Raw genomic sequence first — 12,679 nt, 5'->3', positions numbered from 1 at the left:
TTGTAACCAGTCCTTTTCAAACAAGTAAAGTCTGCCCATTTTGTGCCGTAGATTTTGTGTTTATGCCTAGTATTTATACAAAATCATAATTTAAAGGATTTCATTCCTTCATTCACTTTGGAAATTTGGAATTGCAGCACGTCAAATTTTGCCTGGGAAGAAAAGTAGATTAAATAAATTTAATAAGTCTTACTACTTCCCAATAAATAAATTAAATACGTCTTACTTGTTCCCACTCCTTTTCAAAAAAGTAGTTTAAAACGAGGGCCCTTCACTCAACCTTTAACCTCAACACCGCACGTCACATTGTGTTGTATCTGTGAATGTTGGTTGTGGCCAAATGATAGTTTTCTTTCATTCGTTTAGGTTCCACGGTGTTTGTTGGCTATATGTTTTCCACTGTCAGAAGGATGAAAATACAAAGTACAATGCTTGGACGTGGGCGACGACGTCACCGGTGAGTCCTTCCTTCCTATTTATTTACCTTCTAGGTGCTAGGTGCCGCACTGAACAACATCATGCCGCACTGAACAACATTATGCCGCACTGAACAACACCATGCCGCACTGAAAAACACCATGCCGCACTGAACAACATTATGCCGCACTGAACAACACCATCCCGCACTGAACAACACCATCCCGCACTGAACAACACCATGCCGCACTGAACAACACCATGCCGCACTGAACAACACCATCCCGCACTGAACAACACCATGCCGCACTGAACAACACCATGCCGCACTGAACAACACCATCCCGCACTGAACAACATTATGCCGCACTGAACAACATTATGCCGCACTGAACAACATTATGCCGCACTGAACAACATTATGCCGCACTGAACAACATTATGCCGCACTGAAAAACACCATGCCGCACTGAACAACACCATGCCGCACTGAACAACACCATGCCGCACTGAACAACACCATGCCGCACTGAACAACACCATGCCGCACTGAACAACATTATGCCGCACTGAACAACATTATGCCGCACTGAACAACATTATGCCGCACTGAAAAACACCATGCCGCACTGAACAACACCATGCCGCACTGAACAACACCATGCCGCACTGAACAACACCATGCCGCACTGAACAACACCATGCCGCACTGAACAACACCATGCCGCACTGAACAACACCATGCCGCACTGAACAGCACCATGCCGCACTGAACAGCACCATGCCGCACTGAACAGCACCATGCCGCACTGAACAACACCATGCCGCACTGAACAACACCATGCCTCACTGAACAACACCATGCCCCACTGAACAACATTACGCCGCACTGAACAACATTACGCCGCACTGAACAACACCATGCCGCACTTAACACCATGCCGCACTGAACAACACCATGCCGCACTGAACAACACCATTCCGCACTGAACAACACCATGCTGCACTGAACAACACGACGCCGCACTGAACAACACCATGCCGCACTGAACAACACCATGCCGCACTGAACAACACCATGCCGCACTGAACAACACCATGCCGCACTGAACAACACCATGCCACACTGAACAACACCATGCCGCACTGAACAACACCATGCCGCACTGAACAACACCATGCCGCACTGAACAACACTATGCCGCACTGAACAACATTATGCCGCACTGAACAACACCATGCCGCACTGAACAACACCATGCCGCACTGAACAACACCATCCCGCACTGAACAACACCATCCCGCACTGAACACCATCCCGCACTGAACAACACCATGCCGCACTGAACAACACCATGCCGCACTGAACAACACCATGCCGAACAACACCATGCCGCACTGAACAACACCATGCCGCACTGAACAACACCATCCCGCACTGAACAACACCATCCCGCACTGAATAACACCATCCCGCACTGAACAACACCATCCCGCACTGAACAACATCATGCCGCACTGAACAACACCATGCCGCACTGAACAACACCATGCCAAACTGAACAACACCATCCCGCACTGAACAACACCATCCCGCACTGAACAACACCATCCCGCACTGAACAACACCATCCCGCACTGAACAACACCATTCCGCACTGAACAACACCATGCCGCACTGAACTACACCATGCCGCACTGAACTACACCATGCCGCACTGAACAACATTATGCCCCACTGAACAACAATATACCGCACTGAACAACATTATGCCGCACTGAACAACATTATGCCGCACTGAACAACACCATGCCGCACTGAACAACATTATGCCGCACTGAACAACATTATGCCGCACTGAACACCATGCCGCACTGAACAACACCATCCCGCACTGAACAACACCATGCCGCACTGAACAACACCATGCCGCACTGAACAACACCATGCCGCACTGAACAACACCATGCCGCACTGAACAACACCATGCCGCACTGAACAACACCATGCCGCACTGAACAACACCATCCCGCACTAAACAACACCATGCCGCACTGAACAACATTATGCCGCACTGAACAACATTATGCCGCACTGAACAACACCATGTCGCACTGAACAACACCATGCCGCACTGAACAACACCATGCCGCACTGAACAACACCATCCCGCACTGAACAACACCATGCCGCACTGAACTACACCATCCCGCACTGAACAACACCATGCCGCACTGAACTACACCATGCCGCACTGAACAACACCATGCCGCACTGAACAACACCATGCCGCACTGAACAACACCATGCCGCACTGAACAACACCATGCCGCACTGAACAACACCATGCCGCACTGAACAACACCATGCCGCACTGAACAACACCATGCCGCACTGAACAACACCATGCCGCACTGAACAACACCATGCCGCACTGAACAACACCATGCCGCACTGAACAACACCATCCCGCACTGAACAACACCATGCAGCACTGAACAACACCATGCAGCACTGAACAACATTATACCGCACTGAACAACATTATGCCGCACTGAACAACATTATGCCGCACTGAACAACACCATGCCGCACTGAACAACACCATGCCGCACTGAACAACACCATGCCGCACTGAACAACACCATGCCGCACTGAACAACACTATGCCGCACTGAACAACATTATGCCGCACTGAACAACACCATGCCGCACTGAACAACACCATGCCGCACTGAACAACACCATCCCGCACTGAACAACACCATCCCGCACTGAACACCATCCCGCACTGAACACCATCCCGCACTGAACAACACCATGCCGCACTGAACAACACCATGCCGCACTGAACAACACCATGCCGAACAACACCATGCCGCACTGAACAACACCATGCCGCACTGAACAACACCATCCCGCACTGAACAACACCATCCCGCACTGAACAACACCATCCCGCACTGAACAACACCATGCCGCACTGAACAACACCATGCCGCACTGAACAACACCATGCCGCACTGAACAACACCATCCCGCACTGAACAACACCATCCCGCACTGAACAACACCATCCCGCACTGAACAACACCATCCCGCACTGAACAACACCATGCCGCACTGAACAACACCATGCCGCACTGAACAACACCATGCCGCACTTAACTACACCATGCCGCACTGAACTACACCATGCCGCACTGAACAACACCATGCCGCACTGAACAACACAATGCTGCACTGAACAACACAATGCCGCACTGAACAACACCATGCCGCACTGAACAACACCATGCCGCACTGAACAACACCATGCCGCACTGAACAACACCATCCTGCACTGAACAACACCATGCCGCACTGAACAACATTATGCCCCACTGAACAACAATTTACCGCACTGAACAACATTATGCCGCACTGAACAACACCATCCCGCACTGAACAACACCATGCCGCACTGAACAACACCATGCCGCACTGAACAACACCATGCCGCACTGAACAACACCATGCCGCACTGAACAACACCATGCCGCACTGAACAACACCATGCCGCACTGAACAACACCATGCCGCACTGAACACCATCCCGCACTAAACAACACCATGCCGCACTGAACAACATTATGCCGCACTGAACAACATTATGCCGCACTGAACAACATTATGCCGCACTGAACAACATCATGCCGCACTGAAAAACACCATGCCGCACTGAACAACACCATGCCGCACTGAACAACACCATGCCCCACTGAACAACATTACGCCCCACTGAACAATATTATGCCGCACTGAACAACACCATGCCGCACTGAACAACACCATGCCGCACTGAACAACACCATGCCGCACTGAACAACACCATGCCGCACTGAACAACACCATGCCGCACTGAACAACACCATCCCGCACTGAACAACACCATGCCGCACTGAACAACACCATGCCGCACTGAACAACACCATGCCGCACTTAACAACACCATGCCGCACTGAACAACACCATGCCGCACTGAACAACAACATGCCGCACTGAACAACAACATGCCGCACTGAACAACACGACGCCGCACTGAACAACACTACGCCGCACAGAACAATACGACGCCGCACAGAATAACACAATACCGCACAGAACAACACCATGCCGCACAAACAGTTTTAGATAATATTACGTCGCAGTCATGCGACGCGGACATGACGTCAATAGGCGGAACTCACAGCAAAATTATAATCCGTGGGCGTGGCTTGCAACAGAAAGTAGGAAAGCGGCAATGCTGGCAAACAAGACACAGCGGTTAGTAACACGACGACTAACAAGACAAATATTTTTGTTTTCAGCTTGCAACTTGACCGTCTAGAGCGTACAAGGTAATTACAACTCATTGTTTTGAAAAATATGTTTTTTTTGTAGCCCTGAAAAGCGAGGGAGTGTGGCATTTGGGAGGAACGTCGAACTCGGCGTCTGCTTCCAGCCACAGACGCCAAATTTTGACGATTATTTCGACTGGTCAACGTTTGTAAATTATTGCGTTGATTAAAAACTTTATTTAACTCTACTCTTAACTTTGCCGTTTCAGATATGCGGGTATTACACCGCGGAAATGACGTCAATAGGCTGAACTCTCGCCAAAATTCAAATCTGTGGGCGCAATGGCCTTGAGCGAGACAACGGATACAAACACGACGATTATCAACAGAAATATCTTTATTTTCTGCTTGCAAGTGGACCGTCTAGAGCGTACACGGTAAGTACAACTCATTGTGTTTAAAAAGATTTACGTTTGTGTAGTTTGCGTTGCGTTGTATCTGTGAATGTTGGTTGAGGCTAAATGTTAATGTTTAATTTCCTTCCTTTAGGTTCCACGGTGTTTGTTGGCTGTATGTTTTCCACTGCAAGAAGAGGCTCGTATCATTGACCAGCAGGAGCTACAATGGTGAGTACCCCTTTCGTCGTCCATTTATGTTAAACACTTCCTATTTCATGTCTAACAGTACTCGATTTAACAAATAACCATAAATAAATACAGTGTGGGCAGTCAAGTTAACATATGTGATTATCCTACCTAATATGTTTATCACAAATATGTCACTAATCACTAATATGTTTATTTGTTTATCACAACACCTTTGGACCTTCAGCAATCGATTATTTCCCTTCATCTACATAGAGACAGAACGATGGTGTCTTAAACATCTCATTCATTTCACCAAATAACTTCACGCAGGTAGATAACGGCCGTCTCGGTCACGCTATGTTGCGTGATGCAGTTTTGAAGAACCAAATGCATTTATTCAATGAATAAGTCAAGCTAGATCTATGTTTATGATGTTGTACGTTACGGTACCGATTGAAGTTGAGTCCGAAGCCAGTGGAAAACAGCGCTGCGTTTGTGCTCTCCAGGTACAAATGTTGTGATCTCTGACTGACGACCGGGCGAGACTCGAGTAAGAGATGTCCAAACGAGCTCCGGCAGGGCGGGTCAAGGCGGAGCGAACGGACGCCTTTCAGGCCGCCAATGACGAGCTGAGAGCCAAACTGATGGACGTCCAGTTAGAACTTCAGCAGGAGAAGAACAAGGTGAAAACCTCAACAGACAGACACTGCCTTCCTCCCTGCCTGCTTCCCTGCCTGCCTCCCTGCCTGCCTCCCTGCCTGCCTGCCTCCCTGCTTGCCTCCCTCCCTCCCTCCCGCCCTCCCTCCCTCCCTCCCAGTTTCCCCGATGTAGATTTGACATGCGTGTGCCATGACTGTGTCAGCCTACGTCAACAAATGCACCGAGGACGTCAGCACCACTAAGAATATCATCACCCGGGGCAACCAACGACCCTGGATGACTGAGGAGGTACGTCAAACGCTACGAGCGCGGAACTCTGCCTTCAAGTCTGGCGACAAGGAGACACTGAGGACAGCGAGAGCCAACTTGAACCGTGCCATCAGGGTAGCGAAGCGAGACCACAGTCGAAAAATTCAGGATCGTTTCCACGACGCCAACAACACCAGGAGTATGTGGCAAGGCATACGGGCGATTACAGACTACAACTCACCCTCCCCCCCCGGTGGGTGAAGTTGATGCTGACTTTCTAAATGGTCTAAATAACTTCTTTGGGAGGTTCGAGGCACTAAACGGCACTCCAGCAGTTAAAACTGTCCCCCATCAGGAAGAGGAGGTACTCTGCCTTGACTCCGCCGATGTGTTGAAGACCCTGAGGAGAGTCAACCCCCGTAAGGCCCCTGGCCCCGACAACATTCCTGGGCGTGTGTTCAGGGAATGTGCAAGTCAGCTGGCTGGGGTCATCACAGACATTTTTAACACCTCGCTGGGCCAAGCCACAGTGCCAGCGTGCTTTAAGACTGCCTCCATCATTCCGGTGCCGAAGAAACCTCAAATCACCTCATTTAATGATTACCGGCCTGTTGCACTGACTCCGGTCATGATGAAGTGCTTCGAAAGGCTGCTTAAAGATCACATCGTTTCCAGACTCCCCCCATTATTTGACCCGTTCCAGTTTGCCGACCGGCAAAACCGCTCCACTCAGGACGCCATCTCCTCCGTTCTTCACCTGAGCCTGGCTCACCTGGAGGAGAAGAGCACCCATGTTCGGATGCTGTTCCTGGACTTCAGCTCAGCGTTTAACACCATCATCCCACAGCATCTAGTAGGAAAATTGGAACACCTGGGCTTCAACACCCCCCTTCGCAACTGGCTGCTAGACTTCCTCACCAACAGACCTCAGTCAGTCCGGGTCGGACAGAACACCTCTGATGTCATCACCCTCAGCACAGGCTCCCCTCAGGGCTGCGTCCTGAGCCCCCTGCTGTTCACCCTGATGACACACGACTGCGTCCCCAGGTTCACCACCAATCACATCGTGAAGTTCGCAGACGACACAACGGTGGTGGGTCTCATCAGAGACAACAACGACCTGGACTACAGAGAGGAGGTGGAGCAGCTGGTGGGCTGGTGCAGAGACAACAGCCTGATCCTGAATGTGGAGAAGATGAAGGAGATCATCGTCGACTTCAGGAAAAACCAGCCTCACCACGCTCCACTGATCATCAACAGCTCAGCTGTGGAGGTGGTCAGCAGCACCAAATTCCTGGGGGTCCACATCACAGAAGACCTCACCTGGACTATGAACACTACGGCACTGATCAAGAGGGCACAGAAGCGCTTGTACTTCCTGCGGAGGATGAGGAGAGCCCACCTGCCCCCACCCATCATGAGGACGTTCTACAGGAGCACCATAGAGAGCATTCTGACAAGCTGACTCTCTGTGTGGTGTGGAGGCTGCACCGCCTCCGATTGGAAGAACGTGAGGAGAGTGGTGAGGACAGCAGAGAGGATCATAGGGGCTCCTCTTCCCTCCATTCAGGACATTTCATCTCAGCGCTGCATGTCCCGTGCCCGTAACATCATCAATGACCCATCACACCCCCACCATGGACTGTTCTCCCTGCTGCCCTCTGGGAAGAGGTTTCGCACAATCCGCTGCAGGTCCACCAGGTTCTGCAACAGCTTTTTCCCTGCTGTCATCAGACTGTTGAACATTAGAACTGTTGAGCTCTAAACTGAACTCTGCATCACACATTCACAGAACTGTACTTTATGACACTACGGACCTCTATCTTGCACTATCTCGCACTACCAACTTTACTGAACTTGTGTAAACCCTTTAAATAGAAGTTTAATACATGGTTTAGCATTCCTCTGCACACTCTTGAATACTGTTTTGCCTACTTGCACTATTGCATAATTAGCACTGCTGCACTTTATACTTATTTGTAATATATATATATATATACAGTATATGTATATATATATTTTCATAGGATATGTTACTTCTATTCAACTGCAATATCACTACTTTGTTGTAAGCCGTGTGCAACGAAATTTCGTTTTGTATGCACCATGTGCAGACAAGATGACAATAAAGTTTGTCTAAGTCATGTCAGGTCAGCTGTCTGGAGAGAGAGAGAAGTCAGGACCTGCGGGCGGAGCACCACCGTGCCACCGCCGCCATGACGGAACTCAAAAGCAAACTCCATGAGGAGAAGCAGAAAGAGTTAGCCGTTACCAGGGAGACATTACTGCGGCAGCATGAAATGGAGCTGATGAGAGTGATCAAAATCAAAGATGGAGAGATCCAGCGACTGAATGCCTTGGTCCTCAGCCTGAGGGACGGCTCCATGGACAAGGTGATCCGCTCAATCCGTGTCTGACTATCCGCACGCCACGTCGGGCTCCGATGCGGCCGCTACCGTATTGTGTAGCTTGTCCCCAGTAAGCGTCGCGGCGCTCCGTTGCGGTCTCAACGGCCCGATGTGGCGCAATGTCTGCTCAGGTGAGGAGCGGGGGCGCTTTGCTGGCGGAAGTGGAGGAGACGCGGCGGTGTCGGGAGACCGAGCGGTGTCGCCTCCACCGGGAGCGCGGAAGAAGCCCTGGCAGCGGCCCAGCAGGCCTGGCAGTCCCGAGCGGCCGAGCTCCGATCGGCTCATCACCAGCATCGGGAGGAGCTCAGCCGAACCAAGAGAGACTGCGAGAGGGAGATCTGCCGACTGGTAGGACTGATCAGATGCGCGGTGCGTGGCTATGTTCCGAATTTAAAGTTAAAAAAGTCCCAATGATCATCGTCACACACACATCTGGGTGTGGTGAAATTTGTCCTCTGCATTTAACCCATCCCCATGTGATTTTGATCCATCCCCTGGGGGAGAGGGGAGCAGTGAGCAGCAGCGGTGCCGCGCTCGGGAATCATTTGGTTGTATACCTGCAGTGCAATGACACCTAAGGCATTCTATTCTATTCTATTTCACAAGAAGAAAACGTCCGGTTGCTCGCTTCGCTTTTGTCACAGCAATGGTGTTCTAGTCGATTCAAGATAAAAATTGGCCGGTTGCTCTCTTTGTTTTTGTCACAATTCTGGCAAATGAGTTTGCCCGCCTGCCTGAGCGCTCCCCGTTTGTACATCCAGATGGATGAGATCAAGCTGAAAGACAGAGCGGTTAGTGTTTTGGATAAATCCCTGGGGCCGGCCACGTCCACCGCCTTCAGCTGCAGACTCAGGCTGCCGAGCAGCAGATCGCTGCCCTGAGGGATTCCCAAAGGGCGGGCCTAAACTACCCTGGAAGTGGGGTCAACGGCGCTACTAGCAATCCTCTTCATAGCGTAAGCCACCTCATCACACACTTGCAGTACGCATGACTTAGTTCGTTGCTGGAGGAAGGTAGTACAAAAATCACTTTTGAACTTTGAACGAGTGGTTGTTTGTGTGTGTTGCGGGGCGTTTTCAGTCTCAGGAGGATCGGGACACGCGAAGGTTTCATCTGAAAATCGCTGAGCTCAGCGCAGTCATCAGGAAACTGGAGGATCGAAACGCCCTGCTTTCTGAAGAGCGCAATGAACAGGTAATTTATTGACGGCACGCTTGAAGGTTTGCGCTACGTTTGATGCGCGCCATCCAGCGAGGCACCCATTGCGCTTGCTTATTAGTTGAGCGGCGCGGCGAGTCGGTTGCCTGGTAGATGTCTTTTATTGGGAGCCAAAGCCACGATTCCGTTCAAACCGATGCAAAAGGAATGGATACGTTCTGGCCCGCGTGTTGTGCGTCTTTCGCATCCCGCACTTCATGCTTGCAGCTTAAGCGACTGAGAGAAACAGAAAGCCAGTTTCTGCCACTCCTGTACAAAAACAAACGCCTGAGCAGGAAGAATGAAGAACTCTCGCTGGTGCTGTGTCGCCTTGAAAACAAAGTGCGCTTTGTCACCCAGGAGAACGAGGAGATGGCAAGCTTGGTAAGTCGACGCGGACAACGGCTGCGTGCCAACAGAGTCCACTGAATTTGTGTTCCACAGAGAAGGCCTAGTTCGCTCAATGACCTGGAGCGCGGTTGCGGCCAGCAGGACGGTGAAATGGAGTTCCTTCAAGTTGTGGAGCAGCGGCACATCATCGACGACTTGTCCAAGGTCTTCAGGCAGGCGACTCGGTGCACGTACGGCAGCGCCGCGCTCGCTCGCTGTCGCCAGGAAACCTTTTCCGTCCAAAGCTTGGCCGGCGGCCGCCATCCAAAAAATTGGCCCCTTAAATTCCGACCTTTCAAGCAGGAGCATTGTGCGCACGCGTTTGAACACGCTTTAGACTTGTTTTGCCGTTTTCAGCAGCTCAAAGCTCCCGTTTTGTCAGCGCCTTTGCCACTCGCTGTGCGCTGAAAACGACGGACTCGCCCGGCTGCTCAGCCCGTCAACCATGAGCCGCGAGCGCGACGTCATTGTCCGTAGGCAGCTAGTGGCAAAATGCACCCTGTTAGAGTTGCGCTCGCTCCAACTTATTTTGCAAGAACCACACGGGAGACAAGTAAGTTCTTTTGGACACCTGCAGGTGGAGAGTCCATCCGTTGTACGAATGAAGTCTGACTCTCGGCTCCTGCACGAGCATTTTTATTAAGAGAAACAGGGTGGGTGTAAGAGTGGATTGAATAGAGAAAGCCCTTGACCTCTAGTCAAAACATAGCAAGGGATGTTTTACGACTTTGTGTAGGAAGGGATAAGCGATAGGGATAAATAAGGGATAAATAATATTATTTATTACAGGTTGCAGTCAAAGTCAAAGCAACATAATCATACGATAAAGATAATCTGGAAAACCCTGACACACCCTGTAGTTGTCACTTTTGGAAAAGACTAGCGTCCCTCCAATCATCGCCGGTGACGGGTTTTTCAGGCTCTGGAGACAGGAGCTCATGTCAGAAATGTCATCGTGAGTCGCGTTTGTTTCTGCGCCGGAGCCGTTCGTTCCCTCTGCATCCAAAGAATCTCAAAGGCGGATTATTTGTGTCGACAGGAGAGAGATTTGCTGCTACGATACCGACGTCGAGAATCTCTGAGGAGGAACAAAGCGTGAGGTCCTGCAAGGTGAGTCTGTTTGTTTGCGGCTGCTTGGTGTTGCGCAAGATGAAATGGCCTTTTTCTCGCTATCGTTCCTCTCGTCGATTCATCGTGAGGTGTCGCTTCAGTTTGTTCAGAGAGATGTTTGCTTCCGCGCCCGCAGGTCATCGAAACATTTTACGGCTACGACGAAGACGTGTTGGTGGACTCGGACGGATCGTCCTTGTCTTTTCACACCGACAGAACCCCCGACACGGAACCCGAAGAGGTAGCCCGCCATTTCTGCCAGCGTATTGGCGCCAAACATTCCTCTTCAGCCTGGAATCGGACTCGTCTTTGCGTCGCGGGTGCTTTGTCGCCGGTCTGACTGATTCTGGTACTAGTGCTGTGTTGCATTGGTGTGTGCATGAGGAGGCGGAGCTTCGCTACCGCCAGCTGACGCAAGAATATCAAGCGCTGCAACGAGCCTACGCTCTGCTAGCCCAGACCAGCGGAGGGGACTACGACGCCGAGAAGGAGATCAAGGTGGCGCCCCTTCCCGCAACCCCCGGCCGGGTCGCAGCCTCCCCGTTCTCACCCAGCCTCGGGTGTTCTCTGGTCTGAAAGGAGGAGGAGGAGCCTCCCTCCTCCTCCTTTCAGACCAGAGAAAAGCTGATGGTAGTGTCAAACGCACCTCTTTCAATAAGGTGCCCCCAGCTTCCCGGTAACGGGTTTGTCTTAGCCGAGTAACTCAATTCGAGGCAAGACTTCGAAGTGACCGCATCGTATTGATGGCTCCCCGCTAATGTTTGAAGTTCTTATTATGTTACGGATATTTTTAGATGTCTTTGTTAAGACCTCAGGGATTCGTTTGTATAGCGCACCCTAGCACTAGTTTTGCCGAAGTAAATGTTGATATGGGTCCGTTCTACTTGGTCGCTCAAGCAGCGAGCCGACCAACTTGTTTATTCGAAAGAGAATCGAATTAATAAAAGTGTGACAATAATAGCATTTAAGGAGAAAATTAATGCACTTTACGTTATTAATTCTAACTTCTTATATGTAGATCTAGCACTTAACTGTCGGAGTGCTTCACCCCACTTGATTGCTTTAAAAAGAATAACAACTTTCTTAAAACGAATAAAAATGTCTTACTCTATTTAGATTTGCCCAGTAATTAATTTGGAAGGCAAGTCTATTTTTCGATCGTGTCCTGTTTAACTTTTGACGCGGCCCGACAAAATTAAGAACTGGGCCGCGCCCGACGGACAATCGAAATACTTTTATCCTTCACCAACTCAAATGATCTATTTTAACCATCGTCGTTATTTTATTTAGAGGAAGTAAATTTTCAAACGAATTCACTTTTGACGAAATTCACTCTTCCCT

At 50.4% G+C, this 12,679-nt stretch overlaps 2 long non-coding RNA genes across 2 annotated transcripts; both read left to right on the top strand.

Annotated features, from left to right (window-relative positions):
• Positions 1-5,555: 5,555 nt before the first annotated feature.
• On the top strand, positions 5,556-6,647 carry LOC137839938 (uncharacterized). The gene is made up of 3 exons (XR_011086339.1): positions 5,556-5,654; positions 5,831-6,007; positions 6,187-6,647. It is a non-coding gene; the product is annotated as an uncharacterized lncRNA (long non-coding RNA).
• Positions 6,648-10,087: 3,440 nt separating this feature from the next.
• On the top strand, positions 10,088-11,830 carry LOC125993177 (uncharacterized). Its single transcript, XR_011086328.1, has 3 exons — positions 10,088-10,401; positions 11,268-11,338; positions 11,475-11,830. It is a non-coding gene; the product is annotated as an uncharacterized lncRNA (long non-coding RNA).
• The last annotated feature ends 849 nt before the right edge of the window (positions 11,831-12,679 follow it).

This window comes from Syngnathus scovelli, unplaced genomic scaffold (assembly GCF_024217435.2).
Source record: "Syngnathus scovelli strain Florida unplaced genomic scaffold, RoL_Ssco_1.2 HiC_scaffold_27, whole genome shotgun sequence".
NCBI lineage: Eukaryota > Metazoa > Chordata > Actinopteri > Syngnathiformes > Syngnathidae > Syngnathus > Syngnathus scovelli.
The sequence above is the reverse complement of the archived record's forward strand: the minus strand, read 5'-3'. Positions and strand labels throughout refer to the sequence as shown.